This window comes from Melanerpes formicivorus, unplaced genomic scaffold (genome assembly GCF_026170545.1).
Source record: "Melanerpes formicivorus ecotype bairdi unplaced genomic scaffold, bMelFor1.0.p_v2 SCAF_23, whole genome shotgun sequence".
NCBI lineage: Eukaryota > Metazoa > Chordata > Aves > Piciformes > Picidae > Melanerpes > Melanerpes formicivorus.
This window is the reverse complement of record NW_027142375.1, coordinates 2,029,756-2,050,824: the sequence shown is the minus strand read 5'-3', so window position 1 is coordinate 2,050,824 and position 21,069 is coordinate 2,029,756. Positions and strand designations below refer to the sequence as shown.

At 44.2% G+C, this 21,069-nt stretch overlaps 1 long non-coding RNA gene across 1 annotated transcript in view; it reads right to left on the bottom strand.

The window, feature by feature from the left end:
- LOC137448238 (uncharacterized) overlaps window positions 1-695 on the bottom strand; it is a 44,647-nt gene extending 43,952 nt beyond the window's left edge. The window contains exon 1 of the long non-coding RNA XR_010989020.1: window positions 595-695. This is a non-coding gene — a long non-coding RNA (uncharacterized lncRNA). The remainder of the gene's footprint in view (window positions 1-594) is intronic.
- Window positions 696-21,069: the final 20,374 nt, after the last annotated feature.

Below are 21,069 nucleotides of genomic sequence, written 5' to 3'. Positions count from 1 at the left end.
TCGTATCCATCAACCAATCCAACCCACCTAAACAACTAACCCATGGCACCAAGCACCCCATCAAGTCTCCTCCTGAACACCTCCAATGACGGCGACTCCACCACCTCCCCAGGCAGCCCATTCCAATGGGCAATCACTCTCTCTGTGTAGAATTTCTTCCTAGCCTCCAACCTAAACCTCCCCTGGCGCAGCCTGAGATGCTCCAGAGCTGCTCTGCAACACGGATCATAACAGAGTAAATAAGGCATGAGCAGGACTCTCACTTCAAAACTGCCCTAACAATCTAAGTGACATGGGAATGTAAATGATTGAGTTCTGACTATAAAGTGAAATCACAGGATCAGAGTCTCACAGTGCATTAGAGGTTGGAAGGGACCTCCAGAGATCATGGAGTCCTACCCCCCTGATGGAAGCAAATGAAGCTCTATTTACAAGCACACTGAACTCCAGAACTGCAATGAACACACAGTGTATGTATAATATAGACATGTTTACAATTTATAGAGAGCACAGAAACTCCTCAGACACCCCTGGATAGATCCAGGGGACCATTCACCTCCTCCCCCACTCCCTCCCTCCTTCCCATTAACTTACAAAGTGGTCAAAACAGAGATCCCCTGGCAAGGCCACATTTATACAGGAGACTGCATAGCTTCTGGGGAGCCAAAGTTGCCATTTTCCAATGGTGACTCAGTGACAAGATTATGTGGATTTCAAACAGTGCTAAATAATGAGGAAACATTTGTCATGCTGCCGAAGGAAGGATTAATGGAGGTGTAGGAGGAGGCTGGAGGATGTCCTGCAATGGCATATCTGCTTTGGAATTTGGATGCCAACTAGGAAGAAAACATTTTCCACAGAGACAGCTGGGCACTGTGTGACTCTGCATTCCCATTGCCTTCCCCCTTGTGGGGGGTTGAAATTACCCCCAGAAAAGAATTGCCTGACCAGCTCAGTTGGAAGCAAATGAAGCTGTATTTACAAGCAAAACTACAAGCTAAACTATGAAGTGAAAGGAATATGTACAGGGTATACAATATTTACATGGACTTACAATCTGTAAACAACACAAGAATCCCTCTGGACAAAGTATAGGGGGTAACCACCAGCTTCCCCATCCCTGCTCTCTTGCCCCACCCTATACAAGGTAATAGAGGGAGAGGGGAACAGAGTAATCTGTTAGTACTTAGCCACAACAGGAACTCAGCCAAGGTCAGCAACAGCCAAGCACAGGCTACCAGCTGGTATCTGCTTGAGAGAAGGAAGACAGAAAGTTGGTTTACCCAACTCACTTTGTGTCAGTTATTCAGCCCAATGGGGTGATTGAGACCTTATCATTACTTTTCTTTTCACATCCAGTGAAGATTTATTTACATTCTAACACTTTTTTTATTCAAGATTCGTGGAAAATTTTCCTAGGCACAGCCTAAAACTGCCACACCCTCCCAGGAGCTGAGTGAACCTGTTCTACCTTAATAACAAGTTTGTTTTCCATCCTCCTCCAACAACACTCAGCAATAGGTGATGTGAGTACTTATGAATAACTGTTATAGGTGAGGAAGAAGTTCTGCCCCATGAGGGTGGTGAGAGACTGGCACAGGTTGCCCAGGGAGGTGGTGGAAGCCTCATCCCTGGAGGTTTTGAAGGCCAGGCTGGATGTGGCTGTGAGCAACCTGCTGTAGTGTGAGGTGTCCCTGCCCATGGCAGGGGGGTTGGAACTGGCTGATCCTTGAGGTCCCTTCCAACCCTGACAATTCGATGAGTCTATGTTTTGTCAGACCCTAAAGTGATCCTAAAGCTGGCACATTCTCAGCACTGGTTATATGAAATTAAATGCTGTGAATATTTGGGGAAAATAATGTATTCCTAACTAGGCTTTGGGTTGCCCACTGCCCTGATCAGCTAGAGAGGTGCAGAAATGTGACCACAATGCCTCCAATTGCAACAGCTGTTGTTACCACATTATGGTTAACATCTGCTTCAAAGTAATAATCCCATTGAAGTCTCTGATGTATCTGGCAGCTGTTGCTAATCAACCAGGAAAGTTGCAACCCTTTCAAGTGACAGTCCCTCAAGAATCTCCATAATTGCATAACTGCATAGAAGAAAGAGGCTCTTTCCAAACATGGTCAGCTGAATGTTTTGATTATTTCCATACATGGCTTTTATTTCTGGATGGCTGCTCAAGTGAGGGAAAACCTAATCAAACAAAACCACCACATTTAGCACCATAGAATTGTCAGGGTTGGAAGGGATCTCAAGGATCAGCCAGTTCCAACCCCCCTGCCATGGCCAGGGACACCTCACACTGCAGCAGGTTGCTCACAGCCACATCCAGCCTGGCTGCAAAAACCTCCAGGGATGAGGCTTCCACCACCTCCCTGGGCAACCTGTGCCAGTCTCTCACCACCCCCATGGGGAAGAACTTCTTCCTAACATCCAATCTGAATCTACCCAGTTCTAGTTTTGCTCCATTCCCCCCAGTCCTGTCACTACCTGACACCCTAAAAAGTCCCTCCCTAGGTTTCTTGTAGCCCCCTTCAGATACTGGGAGGCTACAATAAGGTCTCCTCAGAGCCTTCTCTTCTCCAGACTGAACAGCCCCATCTCTCTCAGTCTCTCTCCATAGGAGAGGAGCTCCGACCCTCTCATCCTCCTCGTGGCCCAAAGTTTATCAGACTGTTTGAAAGAAACCATGAGAGAGACTCAAGAAATGCCTATACTATGAAGCCAGCTGGAGATTCTGGACTCACCATATTTGTAGCTTAACTGGGCATTCACCTCCCAATTCATATTAAATTCCTGAAGGCACTTTTGATCTTCTTCAGCTGTAAAACATGGGGTAAATATATTATAAAGCATAAAAACCAGAAGAGGAACAAAGAAGTACTCTCATTGCTTCTTTTTATTATCAAATTGATCCTAGAAAATAATCCCACTGGTCTGATCTCTAACATAAAGTTAGGTGTGTACAATAACTCCTCTCTCCTTTCGCTTCCTCACTCTGGCAGATACTAGCTGGGGCTTCTGCTGGCTTGCTGACCTTGCCTATGTTTTTGAGGCTGTCAGGGAGTGATAGGACTAGGGAGAAAGGAGCAAACCTAGAAATGGGTAGATTCAGATTGGATGTTAGGAAGAAGGCACAGGTTGCCCATGGAGGTGGTGGAATCCTTCTCTCTGGAGGATTTTAAGGCCAGGCTGGATGTGGCTGCAAGAAACCTCATCTAGCATGAGGGGTCCCTGCCCATGGTAGGGAGCTTGGAACTAGATGATCCTTGGGGTCCTTTCCAACCTTGCCAATTCTATGATTCTATAAAAACACCTTTATTTTTTGCCACCAGCCTAGTCAAGTGTTCCTACCTTAGCAAAAATAGACTAGCTTAGGACCAGCAAGGCACCCAACATTTTGCCAGTGTGATTCTTGAACAATAGAACTGAAAATTAGCACCAAGTGTTATCCCCAGTGCCTAAACAACTCAGGATTGTTTCCACACAGGAGGCTGTCAGTTGTGAGTTCAATTTACACCCACACTCGAGCTGCAAGCATGAACACAGGCTAACAATTCTAAGTACTTGATTGCAAAAAGCTGTTAGTTAGAGTTTTGAGTAATCAGCTGTTCCCTTTAAATCATACTTCAAATGCAAAAAGGATTACAAGACATAACCTCCTCAAATATTTACCCTTGGTTTTGTTGTGTTTTGGTTTTTTTTCCCCATCATAACAAATGCCAACTAATAGTCATTCTTCTTTACATGTGATATCAAGTCTGAACTCCCACTAGCATGCAATCCCTTAATCTCCCAGGAGTTGTATGCAAGTAGTCCAGCTGAGAATTTTGCCCAGCAGTGCAGAATCACATTATATGCTAATAACAGAGCTCTTTGTTCAGCATTGCAGATCACCACCGCACTGTTCCACAGCTACATCAAAGCCCCTTTTATTATAGTAAGGTACAGCTGATATGGCCCAGTGCTAGCTAAAATAGAGCAAGAGCATGAGATATTATTTTGGTGCAATCAGTGCTGTAGTAAATTGTTGTCTGAACAGTTTTCAGCAGAGAAAGAAGCTGAGTGTTGGATGTGTTTGCAACAAGGTGTACTTCAGATGCTGTCTCTGTGCTTTTAAGGTTTGCTCAGCCTGCAACACCTGCCTTAGAAGCACAGTCAGTGTCGGGTGCCTGGAACTGTTACCTGACTGGAGACAAGTCTTGCTCATCAGCATTCTGTACCAAGCTAAAGGGCTTGAGAAAAGAGAAGGAGGAGCGGGAAAAAGAGCCCTCAAAAGCTGGATACACAACCAGGAGAAGTGATTAAAGGAGATCAGTGAGGTGGAAAATAAGGACAGTGCCAGGTTGTTCAGAAACAACATTTTCACCTACTTTAAAAGCAGGGCATTCGAGTAGGGAACTTGCCCTTCTGTTACACTCTATGTTTTCCTCAGAAGTGATTTTCACAGCAGTGAACAGTTTGGTGGGGCTGCAAAGAGAGTACAGGAGGTGGCAGAATTCAGCAGAGGGTCCCTGTATCAGTTCAGTATTGAAGCAAACAAGGAGAAGAATGTCTTTGAAGAGGTGAGGAAGGAAGAGGATGGACAGATACACTGCAAAAGAAGAGTCTGGAACTACTCCTCTTGCTCTGTTTAAAATCATGTCATCATGGAACTGGTGGCTCCCATTCACCTTCGTCAAAACTTACTATCTCTTAATCCCAGTTTTGCCTTTTGGCCTTTGACCTGCTGGCAGCATCATTAGCAATTAGAAGCCTGCCTCTGTGTGGGAAAAGAGGGATAAAAAATTCATTTTCTACATTTAGTTCTTTTTTTGTCAAACTTAGGGTCTGGGCGCTAACATTCATGAAAAAATACAAAAGTTATTCATTAGTCATCCAGATTAAATCATCTGAGTCCTCACAGAATCACTGAATCATTCAGGTTGGAAAAGACCCTCAGGATCACCAAGTCCAACCCAAAACCCTACTCTACAAGGGTCACCCCTAAACCATATCCCCAAGCACCACATCCAAACCACCTTTAAGCATATCCAGGGTTGGTGACTCCACCACCTCCCTGGGCAGCACATTCCAATGCCTGACCACTCTGGACATGAAAAAATGTCTCCTACTGTCCAGTCTAAACCTACCCAGTGGCAGCTTGAGGCTGTTCCCTCTTGTTCTATCACTAATTACCTGGGAGAAGAGACCAGCAGCAGCCTCTCCACAACCACCTTTCAGGTAGTTGTAGACAGCAATGAGGACTCCCCTCAATCTCCTCTTTTTCACACTAACCAGCCCCAGCTCCTTCAGTCTTTCTTCATCAGATTTGTTCTCCAGGCCCTTCACAGCTTCCTTGCCCTCCTCTGCACTGGCTCCAGCACCTCCACATCTCTCTTGGATTGAGAAACCCAAAACTTAACACAATACTCAAGGTGTGGCCTCACTTCAGCTGAGTACAAGGGGACAGACTCCCACATGTTTACACCAACTAAATGGGGAACACTGACTATAAGGGTCCTAAATTTTAACTCTTCTGACTTGCTGTCAGAGACTTGCTTGCTTGCTGACTTGCTTGCACAGAGAAGTTCAAAGTACTTAGGAGAGAGAACTGAAAAAGCAAAGCATTGAATTTCTTTTCAGCTGAACTATGGCCAATTGTATTTGATTGGGGCATCAACAGAAATATTGGAAATTGCTCATAACTCTTCCCTCTCCTCTAGATTCCCTGTCCAGTGTGATAGAGAAGTCAATAACGTGACCTGGGGATAAAACAAAAGTAATTACGGTTGTTATAAAATATGTGATCCTTCCAATAGCGAATGCCAGCTCTGTCCTCAAAGTTCTGTGCCCTAGGGTGACCTCACCTGGAATATGGCATCCAGTTCTGGGCTCAAGAGGGACAGGGATCTGCTGGAGAGTCCAACAGAGAGCTACCAGGATGATTAAGGGGCTGGAGCATGTGCCCTGTGAGGAGAGGCTGAGAGACTTGGGGCTTTGTAGTCTAGAGAAGAGAAGACTGAGAGGGGATTTAATCAATGTCTATAAAGCTCTGAGGGCTGGGGGTCAGGAGGCAGGGGACAGGCTCTGCTCAGTTGCACCCTGGGATAGGACAAGGGGCAATGGGTAGAAACTACATCACAGGAGGTTCCACCTCAACATGAGGAGGAACTTCTTCACTGTGAGGGTGGTAGATAACTGGAGCAGGATCCTCAGAGAGGTTGTGGAGTCTCCTCTGGACACAATCAAAATCCAGCTGGATGCATTCTTGTACAGACTACCCTGGGTGATCCTGCTTTTGGCAGTGGGGTTGGACCCAATGATCTTCAGAGGTCCTTTCCAACCTCTAATGTACCATGGTGCTGTGGTAGTGTTTGTGTGTGAGGGTTGGAGGACAACGTACAAAGAGGCTGTGTGGGGTTCGGCAGCCTGCTGGGTCTAACCCACACCACCAACCCAGTGTTTCACCTGTGGCAAGAGGCCAAATCCCCTATAATCCCATTCTCTTCTGTAGTTGTTTTCCCAGAACAGATGCTTAAGCCCTGTTAGATTCCCTTGAGTGAAGGCATCTGCATGCTCTTTTCCAGAGTTTCCTCTTTTTCTTGAGGTTAAATATGTCTGCTCAGAAAAATACTTTCCACATCAGTACATGTCCCAGCACTAGCACATGGCAGGAAAAATCATGACCCCTCCTCTAGTGTGGAGGAAGTGTGGGTAAATTTTGATGCCTCTTCGCTCCAATATGTGACTGAACTTCAAAGTCCTCTTCTTTGTCACTTTCTACTTTGTTTTTCAGATGCAATGTCTCTTTTGTAGCATAAAAACTGAATGCTACCTCTCTGACCTTCCTCTAGTTCCTTCACACACAAAATCTGAGCATAACAGAGCAACAAACAGCTTTCTAAGTAGTCACTTTTAAGCAGTCATTCAGGACTGCATCTCAGTGCCAGTTCCAGACACTAACCTTCATCACAGCTTCCTTTTGCTTGGAGACAATACAAACAGATACTTATTCTCTTCTGTTAAAAGAGAGGAGGACAACATCTGATGCAAACCAAATTCAGCAGCTGTTAATTCATTCTAGCAGTTTCTGTTGGTTGTTTCGATATTTCATCAATTTAGAGAGGGAGATGTTTCTGACCCCACAGCACCCTGATGAATGTGACCTCTTGTATTTGACCAAGTTGGGTTTGGTGCCCTTCACTTGCATTGCAGATAATTTCTGCTTGTATCTAATATCTACCTATCCATACAGCACATACAAAGTACAATTCATGGGGGGATTGGTTGGGTGGTTTGGGGTTTTTTTTGTTGGTTTTCTTTTTTGGGGGGTGGGGTGGGGTGGTTATGGGCATTTTGTTTGGGCTGGGTTTATTTTGTTTTGTTTTACAACAGGATGTTAGGGTTGGAAGGGACCTCCGGAGATCATCGAGTCCAGCCCTCCTGCCAGAACAGGACCATAGAATCTAGGACAGGTGACACAGGAATGCATCCAGATGGGTCTGGGAAGTCTCCAGAGAAGGAGACTTCACAACCTCTCTGGGCAGCCTGTTCCAGTGCTCTGTGACCCTCACAGTGAAGAAGTTCCTCCTCATGTTGAGGTGGAACCTCCTGTGCTGGAGTTTCTCTCCATTGCCCCTTATCCTATCCCAGGGTGCAGCTGAGCAGAGCCTGTCCCCTCCCTCTTGACCCTCAGCTCTCAGGTATTTAGAAACATTGATGAAATCCCCTCTCAATCTTCTCTTCTCCAGACTGAACAGCCCCAGGTCTCTCAGCCTCTCCTCATAGAGCAGTGCTTCAGAACCTCAATCATCCTCATAGTTCTCCCTTGGACCCTCTTGAGTAGAGAGCTACAGGTATACACCAGTACAATGTCTAACTCTGGTATTTCCTGTTTCTGGCTTTTATTTTTGTGTCCTCTACAACGATGCTGTGCAGATAATTGCACATTACTTTCACCTTACTTTTTCTGATTCACAGATACAGATTCACAGATTGCATTTGGCTGCATAGCACAATGGGATTAGACACACGTCCCACAGAGTGATGCTTCAAATCATAGATTCACAGAATTGCTGGGGTTGGAAGGGGCCTCAAGAAGTTACAAGCAGATGAGACAGAAGAAGAAATGAGAGAAAGAACTGTTTATGTCTATACTCCACATCCCATTAGCATTCCAATGATTCATATGGACCTTCTCATTATTACCCTTTCACATCCTGCAGTCATTTTCTTCTTTTCACTCTCAGTCTTTGCAATCAGTATCTAGGCTAAAGCTCCCCCTGCAAACTCTAACAACAATGAATAGAGAATTTCCAAGTTTAGGGGAAAAGAAGAAAGGCAAAAGCAAAGCCAAACCCCCCCCATTTTCAAAACTAGCCATTTATCCAGCAGACACACATCAAACTATGCAATGGAGCTATGCTTTGATCCCTCAGAAACTCCTTGTGACAAAGCTTTGTAAGTGACTACAGTTCCTTTTTAGATCATCCTCCTATGGATGCAAATATATATATATAGAGAGAGAGAGAGAGAGAAAGAGAGAGACTGACAGAGACAGAGATACAGATGGACATACATAGATAGAGATAGAGATAAAGATAGAGATAGACATTGAGATAGAGATGGATAGATATATAGAGATGACAGATATTGAGATACAGAGACATAGAGATAGATAGATAGATAGATAGATAGATAGATAGATAGATAGATAGATATAGAGATAGCTATAGCTATAGATACAGATATAGATGATATAGATACAGATATGGATGATATAGATGGATGGATGGATGGATAGATAGATAGATGGATGATATAGATACATATAGATAGATATAGATAGATACAGACAGATATAGATGATACAGATATAGATGGTATAGATAGATATAGATATAGATACAGATATAGATGATACAGATATTGATGATAGATATTGATGATAGATATAGATATAGATGATAGATATAGATACAGATGATAGATATAGATGATATAGATAGATATATAGATGATATAGAGATATAGAGATAGAGATAGAGATAGAGATAGAGATAGAGATAGAGATAGAGATAGAGATAGAGATAGAGATAGAGATAGAGATACCTCAAATACATGAGAATTGTTCAGAAATTCTTAATCTCAAACATGATGTCACAGTCAGCAAGGTCATTAATCACCAGGAGGACAAGCTCTGGTCTTAGTCCTCAAAATACCTTACGTGTCTGAGTGCTTGATCTCCTGCCTTCATTCTGGCTGCAAATTAGCACAACTCCACTGACCTTGGGAAGGGGACATTGACAATGGTCCAAGAAGTCTCATGTTTTAATGGGCTATGATGTCATGGGCAACATAAAGCTTACGTTCAAAGAAAAGGCATCAACAATAAACCACTGAAGTCTTCTGTAACTGAATATAGATTTCACTTGTACTCAGCAATGCATATTAATATGGCAGTGAATCACTGCAGCCTGCTACTGTAAGCAATACTCTTGTAACAGGAGGCACTTAGAATAAATCTTGACAGTATATGGAGAAATGCTTCCATCTTGCTTTGCTTTAAATTGCTAATCAGCCACTTTTGGTTGCTGTTCCCTCATTATATCAAGGAATAACTGCATGTTCAAATGCACAAGCATTGTTCAAATACAAATAATCAGAATCAATGTGCCTTTAAAGCTGTTTATGACTCTATATGAATGACAAACTAGCTGCGCTTCACAATGGGTGCATGGTAGGAGGTTTGCTTTTCACAGAACTGAAGACCTGCTGGGAACTGAGCACACTGCATATATCCTGGCCTGTTTGCAGGGTGGCTTCCCACTGAAGGCATTTCACCTAATTAAAGGTGGCTGGCTGACAAAATATTTTTAGGGTGTTATAAACTCTCCTTGTTCTGCATCTCCTGTCAGCGCTCCTCTAGCTGAGGCAGGGAACTGTATACCTCAGCAGAGATGCTGCATCTCCTCAGTTTCATTTCACTTGTTTTAGCATTCTGTTTACAAATGATTGATGTAATGATATTATGCATTACAAAAGAATCTCAACTGCCCAATCAAAGAGATTTTTGTGCTTTACCCCTTGCATTTCACAGGACCATAGGATCACAGGATGTCAGGGGTTGGAAGGGACCCAAAGAGATCATCAAGTCCAACCCCCCTGCCAGAGCAGGACCATACAATCTAGCTCAGGTCACAGAAGAACACATCCAGATGGACCTTGAGTCTCCAGAGAAGGAGACTCCACTAGCTCTGGGCAGCCTGTTCCAATGGTCTGTGACCCTTACAGTAAATAAGTTCCCCCCTTTCCATAAGGCAGAAATGAAGTGTTACTCACAACAGTCACTGAGATAACTCATTTCTCAGTTCTCCTGGTGACTCCCAAATGAGAGTCAAAATCACAGTGAGAAATGACATACCATGGTACATTGAGGTGTTTTAAATGTATGCTGGAGCATCTTATTAGCCCTAGGTTTAAGAACTTTGAGGTATACATTTTTGTTTGTTTTGTTAGCTGGTCTGTTACTAAGTAATTGTACACAAAGAGCTCTCTCTGCTATGGATAAAGCATCTCTCTAACTTGTAGCTTGAGGGCTGCAGCCAGTGCAGAGGAGGGCAAGGAAGCTGTGAAGGGCCTGGAGAATAAATCTGATTAAGAGTGACTGAAGGAGCTGGAGATGGTTAGTGTGAAAAGGTGGAGGCTGAGGGGAGACCTGAAAGGAGGCTGTAGAGAGGGTGGTGCTGGTCTCTTCTCACAGGGAATTAGAGATAGAAGAAGAGGGAACAGCCTCAAGCTGTGCCTAGGTAGATATAGACTGGACATTAGGAAACATTTTTTCATGGCAAGAGTGGTCAGGCACTGGAATGTGCTGCCCAGGGAGGAGGTTGTGACACCAAGCCTGGATGTGTTTAAAGGTGGCTTGGATGTGGTGCTTGGGGATATGTTTCAGGAGTGACCCTTGTGCAGTAGGGTTCTGGGTTGGAGTGGGTGATCCTGAGGGTCTTTTCCAACCTGAATGTTTCTGTGATTGGGGGCAAACAATGAAAGAAGAGGTTTGTTAGAATAGTCTGTCTGACAGAGGAAGTATGACTGTTCAGGAGGGACAGCTGTGCTGTATCAGCCATAGCCCTGTCAAAGCTTACTTTCTTTGAAAATGGCTGGGGGGTACAGGGAAGAGCTTTAGATTCAGACTCCCAGTGGCTATCCAGAGCTGCAGAAGCAGCAGAGTTAAGAAATCCTTTACACTGAAAAAGAAATTTCTCAGCTAAGACTTTGTGTAGCGGGTTGAAACCATGCCCCAACACACTGGAAAATTACCCTCAAAATAAATTCCCAGACTAGTTCAGCTGGTTTGGAAGCAGAAAGAAGCAAAAGTTACAAAGCCAGCAAAATCTAGAAATATGAAATGCAAGGAACAGGTACAAAATATATTGACATATGTTTACAACTCAGCAGAACATAAATACAAGGATCCCCTTATACAAAATCACCCCCCTGGACTGTCCATAGAATCAGAGAATTGTTAGGGTTGGAAGGGACCTCAAGGATCAGCCAGTTCCAACCCCCCTGATGTGGGCAGGGACACCTCACACCACAGCAGGTTGCTCACAGCCACATCCAGCCTGGCCTTAGAAACCTCCAGGGATGAGGCTTCCACCACCTCCCTGGGCAACCTGTGCCAGTCTCTCACCACCCTCATGGGGAAGAATTTCTTCCTAACATCCAATCTGAATCTACCCAGTTGTAGTTTTGATCCATTCCCCCCAGTCCTATCACTCCCTGACACCCTCAAAAGTCCCTCCCCAGCTTTCTTGTAGTCCCCTTCAGATACTGGAAGGCCACAATTAGGTCTCCTTGGAGCCTTCTCTTCTCCAGACTGAACAGCCCCAACTCTCTCAGTCTGTCTCCATAGGAGAGCAGCTCCAGCCCTCTGCTCATCCTCGTGGCCCTTCTCTGGACACTTCCCAGCACCTCCAGATCCTTCCTGTAATAGGAGCTCCAGAACTGGATGCAGTACTCCAGGTGGGGTCTCACCTGAGCAGAGCAGAGGGGAAGAGTCAGCTCCCTTGACCTGCTGGTTCTGCTTCCCTTCCTGCAACCCAGGATGTGATTGGCTTTCAGGGCTGCAAGTGCACGCTGCTGGCTCATGTTGAGCTTCTCATGCCCTGAGTCCTTTTCTTCAGGGCTGCTCTCAAGCCAGTCCCTGTCCAGCCTATATCAGTGCCTGGGATTGCCCTGACCCAGATGCAGGACCTTGCACTTGGTCTTGTTGAACCTCATGAGGCTGTCATGGTCCCAGCTCAGCAGCCTGTCAAGGTGAATTGGTGGGGTCCAGAGGCATGGTTCTTCTCATAGGGCAGTGCTCCAGTCCCTTCATGATCCTGTAGCCTTCTGTGGGACTCTCTCCAGTAGATCCCTGTCCCTCCTGAACTGGGGAGCCCAGAACTGAATACAATATTCTAGGTTAGGTCTCACCAGGGCAGAGTAGAAGGGGAGGAGAACCTCCCTGGATCTGCTAGACATACTGTTCTTAATGCATGCCAGGATCCCATTGGCCTTCTTGGCTACAAGGGCAGATTGCTGTCCCATGCAGAACTTGCTATCCATCAGGAATTACAGGTCCTTCCCCACAGGGCTGCTCTCTGGGAGATCACTTCTCAACCTGTCACAAGGCACATTGGAATATCAGACTATAAAGCACGGGTTTCTTTTGCAGCTGCTGTTGGCTGCAAAAAAAGGCTAAGTATTGTAGCTCCTTTCAATAGCTAAAACGCCACACATCATGTTTGATACTAAAAGAAAGCATTATTGACATGCACCTGAACTGAAAATGTAAAATCCAGCTTCTGGAACATTTTTAGTGATTGCATTGCATTGAAGTTTATTGAGAAGGTGAGGCTATGAAATTCTATCTTCTCCCTCGGGTCAGGAGCTGTGTTCACACGCTGCAATCAAATCCCTGGTGGATTGGCTCTTCTGTTTTGCTGAGAAGAGCAATATGAACAGCAGATGAAATGCTTGTTGCTTGTTTCTTTAATATGTCAGCACCTTCTGTCTGGAGGGAATGTTGTGCCAGGCAGTGTTCGTCATAAACGGTGCATCAGACAAATTGTATCACACCGTGTGGTGTGTATACTGACACAGGAGTACCTAGGAATAACTAAATGATATCTTTCTGTCTAAATCTCAGCCACCACACTGCAAATCAGCTGAAAGAGATGGCATTTTTCTGTCTGTTTTGCTCAAGTGTGACAGAAAAGCTCCTGTCTTGCATACTATAAAGCAACTGCTTTCTGTTAGCTAACTACCTACTCTGGAACGTGCACGCCTAAACGCTGTGTAAAAGATCTGAGCAACTACTGGCTCAGGAGAAGAAAAACACAGGAGAAGGGAAGCACAGAAGGAAAAGACCTGGACAATGCTGCTGAGAAGGAAAAACAGAGAGAATACCAAGACAGAGACATCACCATGGTGCCTGGAAGAGGCAGACCTGGAGGAACCCTCTCTCCATGTCCTAAGTTCTGCCTGCTGCAACTCATGGAGCTGAAGAGGCTGCCCAGAGGACAACACAGCCAACAAGGACAATAGCTCTTCTACAGCCAAAGCTTCAGCACCCTCCCTCTACAGACCCAACATCTCCTCTACATCCAAAGCTGCAGCACCTTTCCTCCACAGACCCAGACTGTCTTGGGGGGTAAGGGGTGTGGTAATAGAATTCCTTTCCTCTTCTCTCTCCCTCTTTTCTCTCTCCCTCTCTATTTTCTGTCTCCCCCTCTCTATTTTCTCTCTCTCCTTCTGATCCATCCACTTTATCTGTGTAATAAACAGTCTGGCTGTGGATATTTTGGCCTTGTTTGTGCCTCTCATTTCATAACACAGGAATATTCAAAAGAAGTGAGTCTCATTCCCTCTCTGGACCGAGACTCTGACAGGAAAAATGGAGAGGGGAGGCAATCTGAATCTGTTCCATTTGGACTTTTGGGGCTCTGGGAAAGCTTAAAACCACAGCAATAATAAAAAGAAGTAATTGATAATCACAGTTGAACTAGTAGGAGGACAAGAGTGCGTTGCTTTTACTCCTGTTTTGAGTGTCAGCATGGAACATCTGGGGAGATGTTAATATGACTGATAATTCACCCACCTTTTTTCTTCTAGCTGTGTTTTATGGCATATTTCTCTATTGAATGGGATGCTGCAGAGGAAATTTTGATCAGGAAAACTTATTAATTTGGCAGTGTTTCTGATCATCTCCGTGTTTTAAATGCAGCTTGCCAGGAAGTCAACAAAGATTTGTATAATGCATTGGGAATCGAGGATTAAATTCATCTTCCTAATTGCACCACTCTTACTCTGTTTGAAGAGACAATAAAGCTCACAGTTGCATGACTAAATGCAAGATCTGACAACTTTTTCAATTTAGCACACTAAATTACAGTTTCATTGAAGCACTCAGTCTAGGTTAATTAAAATGGAAGTTGCCAGTAAATTAATTATGCAAATAAGATATTGTACAAGTCGTGCAGTAATTACCAGTCCTACAGCTATAACCTTATTGACTTTCAATAACTTGAAATAAACCTTAAATATGTAATGTGTAATTAAAGAAAAGATTAAACATCAAGTGATATGTGAGACACTTTGAAAACAAACTGATCTGGAATCATTATTTTTCACTCTTTTCCCAATAAACCCTCCAGGGCATGCAAATTTTGATATAGAATCAGGGAATTGTCAGGGTTGGAAGGCACCTCAAGGATCATTTAGTTCCAAGCCCCCTGCCATGGGCAGGGAATCCTCACACTACATCAGGCTGCTCAGAGCCACATCCAGCCTGGCCTTACAAACCTTCTGGGATGAGGCTTCCACCACCTTCCTGGGCAACCTGTGCCAGTGTCTCACCACCCTCATGGGGAAGAACTTCTTCCTAACAACCAATCTGAATCTACCCAGTTCTAGTTCTGCTCCATTCCTCCTATTTCTATCACTCCCTGACACCCTAAAAAGTCCCTCCCCAGCTTCCTTGTAGCTGAGTGAACCTGTTCTACCTTAACAAGTTTGTTTTCCATCCTCCTCCAACAACACTCAACAATAGGTGATGTGAGTACTTGTGAATAACTTTTATAGGTGAGGAAGAAGTTCTTCCCCATGAGGGTGGTGAGAGCCTGGCACAGATTGCCCAGGGAGGTGGTGGAAGCCTCATGCCTGGAGGTTTTGAAGGCCAGGCTGGATGTGGCTCTGAGCAACCTCATGTAGTGTGAGGTGTCCCTGCCCATGGGGGAACTAGATGATCCTTGAGGTTCCTTCCAGCCCAGCCAGTTCTGTGATTCTGTGCCATTCCTGCAACTCTTCTGCTGAGAACAGGATATTTGTCTACCTTCTTTTACCATTCTATAAAACTGAAACCATAGCACTGCTCAAACTGTATATAGTGTAGAAGACACAAAGACATTTGCTGCTTTAAAAACTCAGAGCAAAGCAACAAGAGTGAATGAAAAGAAAAGAAAAGAATAGCTGTGTCAGTTTGCTTTTAAGGGAACTGTGAAAGGTGCTTCTTTGCAGGACAAGAAAATTGCACAAGGACTGAAATAGTACCCCTGGACTTAGGGCTGTTGTTAATGGGTAGAAGGATGGCTACAGAGAAACACCAGTGAGGAAGGCACGTTTGTCCTGCTGAGAGTGGCGCTGTCCCTGTGTCAAGGTGCTTTTCATATTAGTGCAGATAAATAGAAACCTATTTTCTAAGCAAATGGAAGTTGGAAGTGACAAAAAAGAGAAAGCTTATCTGATCTTGATGCCCGCTGAGCTTTCAGGGAAAATTAATTTGTCCTTTGTTGCACATTCTTTTATCATGAGAATCCTTATCACCTGCAAAACTGTGTTTGCAGCAATGTCCTGAGGCAGCAGCAAGAGAAATTTGCTCAGTGCAAATGCCGGGCTTCATTTGAACAGGCGCTGAGCTTCAGCTTGTGCAGAGGCGATCGATTCAAAGCACAAAGAGTAACATTTAAGCAAATGATATAAAAGGCTCCAAAACAAAGTAACCATTTCATTACAAGACGGTGTCCTGGGAGATGGAGGGGCCAGAGAGGGAGGCAGAGCCCCACAGCAATTCTGCAGCAGGAAGGCCAGTGTGAGGAAAAGCAGTGCAAGAATTGCTTTTAGGGGAAAGAAAACGTTCTGGGGGTTTTGGGTTGGTTTTGGGGTGGGATTCTTCGTGTGCTTGTTTGGTTTTGTTTGTTTGGAGGAGCTTTGGTGGTTTAGGTTGTGGGGTTTTGTTGTGCTGGTGGTTGCTTTGTTTGTTGTTGCTTTTTTAATGATGGTATGATTCAGATGTTCAAACCTAAGGAGTCACATAGAATGAAACTGTAGTTAAAGACTGATTTGGTAGGTAGCTGCAAAGGAGCATTCAGTTCCAATTCCTTTTCTGGAAACAGTGATGCAGCACTGGTTAGCAGCGCAGTCAAAGCTGCCTTCTGCCTCCTGCAGATCTCCTTTGAGGGCAAACATACTAATTTTTACATTTGATTTTTTTCCATTACAAAATAAAACCTAAATTTTCTCTCCTCAAGGAGACTGAGAGAAGGGCCTGGGCAACCTGGTCTAGTTGGGGATGGCCCTGCTGACTGTGGGGAAGTTGGGCTGGATGATCTTTGGAGGTCCCTTCTGGCCTGGACAATTCTATGATTCTATCATTCTGGAGTGAATTAAAGTCATAACTCTGGGGGTGATTCCAGCAGATGAGCTATGCTTGATGGAAACAAATGTACATGCCTCTGATCTTTATCATTCTCAGTTACAAAGATGTGATGGCTTCTTCTGTGTATACTGCTCAATGGCTGGTTAGCAATCTTTAGGCATCAAAGCTGATTTCATTTTTGCCAGTTTCAGGGATCTTTAATTATAGAATCAAATCATAGAATCATAGAATCAACCAGGTTGGAAAAGACCTCAGAGACCATCAAGCCCAACCTATTACCTAACACCTAACACTTCAGGACAACTGAACCATGGCTCCAAGTGCCACATCCAATCCTTTTTTGAACACATCCAGGGATGGTGACTCCACCACCTCCCTGGGCAGCACATTCCAATGGCCAATTATTCTTTCTGTGAAGAACTTTCTCCTCACCTTGAGCCTCAACTTCCCCCAGCACAGATTGAGACTGTGTCCTCTTATTCTGTCACTGGTTGCCTGGGAGAAGAGACCAACCCCCACCTGGCTACAACCTCCCTTCAGGGAGTTGGAGAGAGCAAGAAGGTCTCCCCTGAGCCTCCTCTTCTCCAGGCTAAGCAACCCCAGCTCCCTCAGCCTCTCCTCACAGGGCTGTGCTCCAGACCTCTACCCCAGCCTCATTGCTCTTCTCTGGACACATTCAAGTGTCTCAATGTCCTTCTTAAATTGAGGACCCCAGAACTGGGCACAGTTTGGAACTATTAGACAACATAAATATGAGTTTCACACCAGCTGCTCTGGTGCATCCCTCAAATACACACTTCAAGTTCCAATGGAAGTCTTGGCTGCTTGGCTCGTTTGAAAATGATTGCATTTATGCCAGAGGCTCCCTTCTGGATTCTGCTTTTCTGAAAGCAAACATTTAGCCACCTTTATGTCTACATTCACTTTCTTAGCTTAGGTCCAATCCTGAAATCCTGCTCCATTTTCATTCTGGCAAGAAATCTTCTGTTTCAAGGGGAAAAAAAATAAAGGTAGATGAAGGGTTTCAGGCATGGCCACTCTTGTCTATCTCTGTTCCACTGCATACCTTCCGTTTCAAGGCTATAATTTCAGTTCTTTCCATCTCTCTTAAGTCCAAACATACCTTTCTCATGACTTTAATGTTCCAGTCTTCTGAAGAACTCCGCTTTTAGAGCAGTCTGTGATACACATTTTTACAGTGTCTGATAGCCTGGGGCACATTGTATTTTGCAGAAGACAGGAAAAATGTTTTGGGTTTTTTTTTTGCTGACAGGACTAAAGCAGAGGACTTGAATTTCCTGCAGTTTTTGCCCACAGGCAAAGTCTATGTTTGCTTGCAGTCGAATCTTCAGAGCTGCAAAGAATCAATTCTTTTTTTCCTGTGCTGCTACAGGGCTTAGAACTCTTCACAGTAGTGTAAACTAATTCTTGAGACAAACTTCAGCAGTTTGGCTTGCTGTGAAATAAGTGAGTAATAGCTGTAATTATGTGGTACTGAGTAATCTGAGAGCGAATTTCTTCCCTGGGCCACAGCACATGAATCTTAATTAGGGTTGTAGATTTGTAATAGTTTCCTGCTTCATAAACAAGTGAATTGATTTCCACTTTTTTGGGGTTTTTTTGAAGCAAAGAGTCTTGTTTCAAAGCACCAATCATTGTTTCTGCTGAAGGTGTGTACCACCTTATTGCACGTTATTAACAAGAAGCCTCAATCATCTTCATGAGCAATGGCCTCACTACTACTTGTAACATTAATACCTAGTACCAATAAAGCACTCAGTACCAATAGCATAAAGCACTCAGTACCAATAGCATAAAGCACTCAGTACCAATAGAACAAAGCCCTCAGTACCAATAGGATAAAGCCCTCAGTACCAATAGAACAAAGCCCTCAGTACCAATAGAATAAAGCCCTCAGTACCAATAGCATAAAGCCCTCAGTACCAATAACATAAAGCACTCAGTACCAATAGAATAAAGCCCTCAGTACCAATAGCATAAAGTACTCAGTACCAATAGAATAAAGCCCTCAGTACCAATAGCATAAAGCCCTCAGTACCAATAGCATAAAGCACTCAGTACCAATAGAATAAAGCCCTCAGTACCAATAGCATAAAGCACTCAGTACCAATAGCATAAAGTACTCAGTACTAATAGAATAAAGCACTCAGTACCAATAGAACAAAGCCCTCAGTACCAGGAGAATAAAGCCCTCAGTACCAGGAGAATAAAGCACTCCATCTGATTATTTATTTATTTGTTTTGTTGAGCCTTTGTTGATCCTTTGTTGTCCTGGTGAGCAACAAGTTACCCATGGGTCAGCAATCTGCCCTGGTGGCCAAGAAGGCCAATGGGGTCCTGGGGTGCATTCAGAGGAGTGTGTCCAGCAGAGCCAGAGAGGTTCTCCTACCCCTCTACTCTGACCTGGTGAGACCTCACTTGGAATATTGCATCCAGCTCTGGGCTCCCCAGTTCAGGAGGGACAAGAATCTATCAGAGAGAGTCCAAGGGAGGGCTACAAGGATGCTGAAGGGACTGCAGCACTGCCTGGTGAGGAGAGGCTGAGAGCCCTGGGGCTGTTCAGTCTGGAGAAGAGAAGACTGAGAGGGGATTTAATAAGTGTTTCTAAACATCTGAGGGCTGGGGGTCAAGATGGAGGGGACAGGCTCTGCTCAGCTGCACCTGGGATAGGACCAGGGGCAATGGACAGAAATTACAGGACAGGAGATTCCACCTCAAGATGAGGAGGAACTTCTTCACTGTGATGGTCACAGAGCACTGGAATAGGCTCCCCAGAGTGGTTGTGTAGTCTCCTTCTCTGGAGACTCTCAAGACCTATCTGGATGTGTTGCTGCATGACCTCTGCTTGAGTCTATGGTCCTGCTCTGGCATGGGGGTTGGACTTGATGGTCTTCAGAGATACCTTCCAACCCCTAACATCCTGTGATCCTATGAAAATGCTGTCAGTTCCACTTTCCTCCAAAGGAAACAAGTAAAGACAGTAATGAGCTGCAAAGAACAACATACTGGGAGGGAAAACCAAACAAACAAACAAGCAAGCAAACAAACAAACAAAACCAAAACCAAGCAACCAAAATGAAATAAAACAAAGCCAGGAAATAAACCATGAGTGTTCCCACATCTCATGCCTAATGTATTAACATTTTCCTCTACAAGTCTTTTTTTCCCTAGTGTTAATAAAATGTCAGGTAAATTCTAATGACAGACTAAGAAGTGAAGCCTAAGCATGACCTGTACTGTTTTAAAAAGGCAGGAAGAAAAGACTCACAACTCTCATTCTATTGTCTCTTATGGTATCTGTGTTAGCATTTCAAGCTTTCCTTGCTGCCAAGAAGAAAAGAATCTCAGTGAAACATGACACTGTATTCAAACCACAGTTTTGAATCTCACAAATGTCACAATGGCAACAACCAAAAGCAAATGGGCTGCCCGAGGAGGTGGTGCAGTCACCAGCACTGGAGGTGTTCAGGAGGAGACTTGATGGGGTGCTTGGTGCCATGGGTTAGTTGATTAGGTGGTGTTGGTTGATGGGTTGGACATGATGAGCTTGAAGGTCTCTTCCAACCTGGTCCATTCCATTCCATTCCATTCCATTCCATTCCATTCCATTCCATTCCATTCCATTCCATTCCATTCCATTCCATTCCATTCCATTCCATCCCATCCCATTCTCAAGAGCAGACTTGCTTGCACCACCTACTTTTGCCCTTGCCTGCGAACACAGCACATCTGTCACTTGACAACAGGAGAAGAGTGTGGTGAGATACAGTCCAACAAATGAACACACTGCTTTGGTACAATTTACTCTACTCTTATTACTCCCCAGATTGATATTGCCAATTACCAGAGTTGCAAATGAAAACACAGAAGCATTTTATGACCCATTCAGGGAGTGATTGACAAAAGCGTGGGAACGGCACAGAGGTAGTTATCAGTGACCCCTCTATAAACTTTGGTACTTGATGTATTATTAAAAGCTGTTCCACCAATATATCTTAATTTTATATCAGGTCAGAGACTTTTGATGCTTTCCAATTACAATAGATTGAGCTTGATGAGTAATCCATTTAACTTTGAGTCTTTCATTCAATACACAATCTGAACCTAATCACCTTCTTTTAGTCTAGAAGTTCTGCCCCAACTTTTCTGCTGTTAATGTTTTCAGGTGCTTAGATTTATCTCAAAATTAATCTATACACTTATCAATTCATTGATCTAGCCCTCTGAATTTGAGACATTCATGGTATGAGTGATGTGAACGTAGGAGGTCATCAGGTCTGTAGGCAGAGAAAATCCTGAGGAGTGCAAGAAAAGTCTGCTGGAGAACTTACTCACAGAACCTTGGTTTTGTAGCAGGC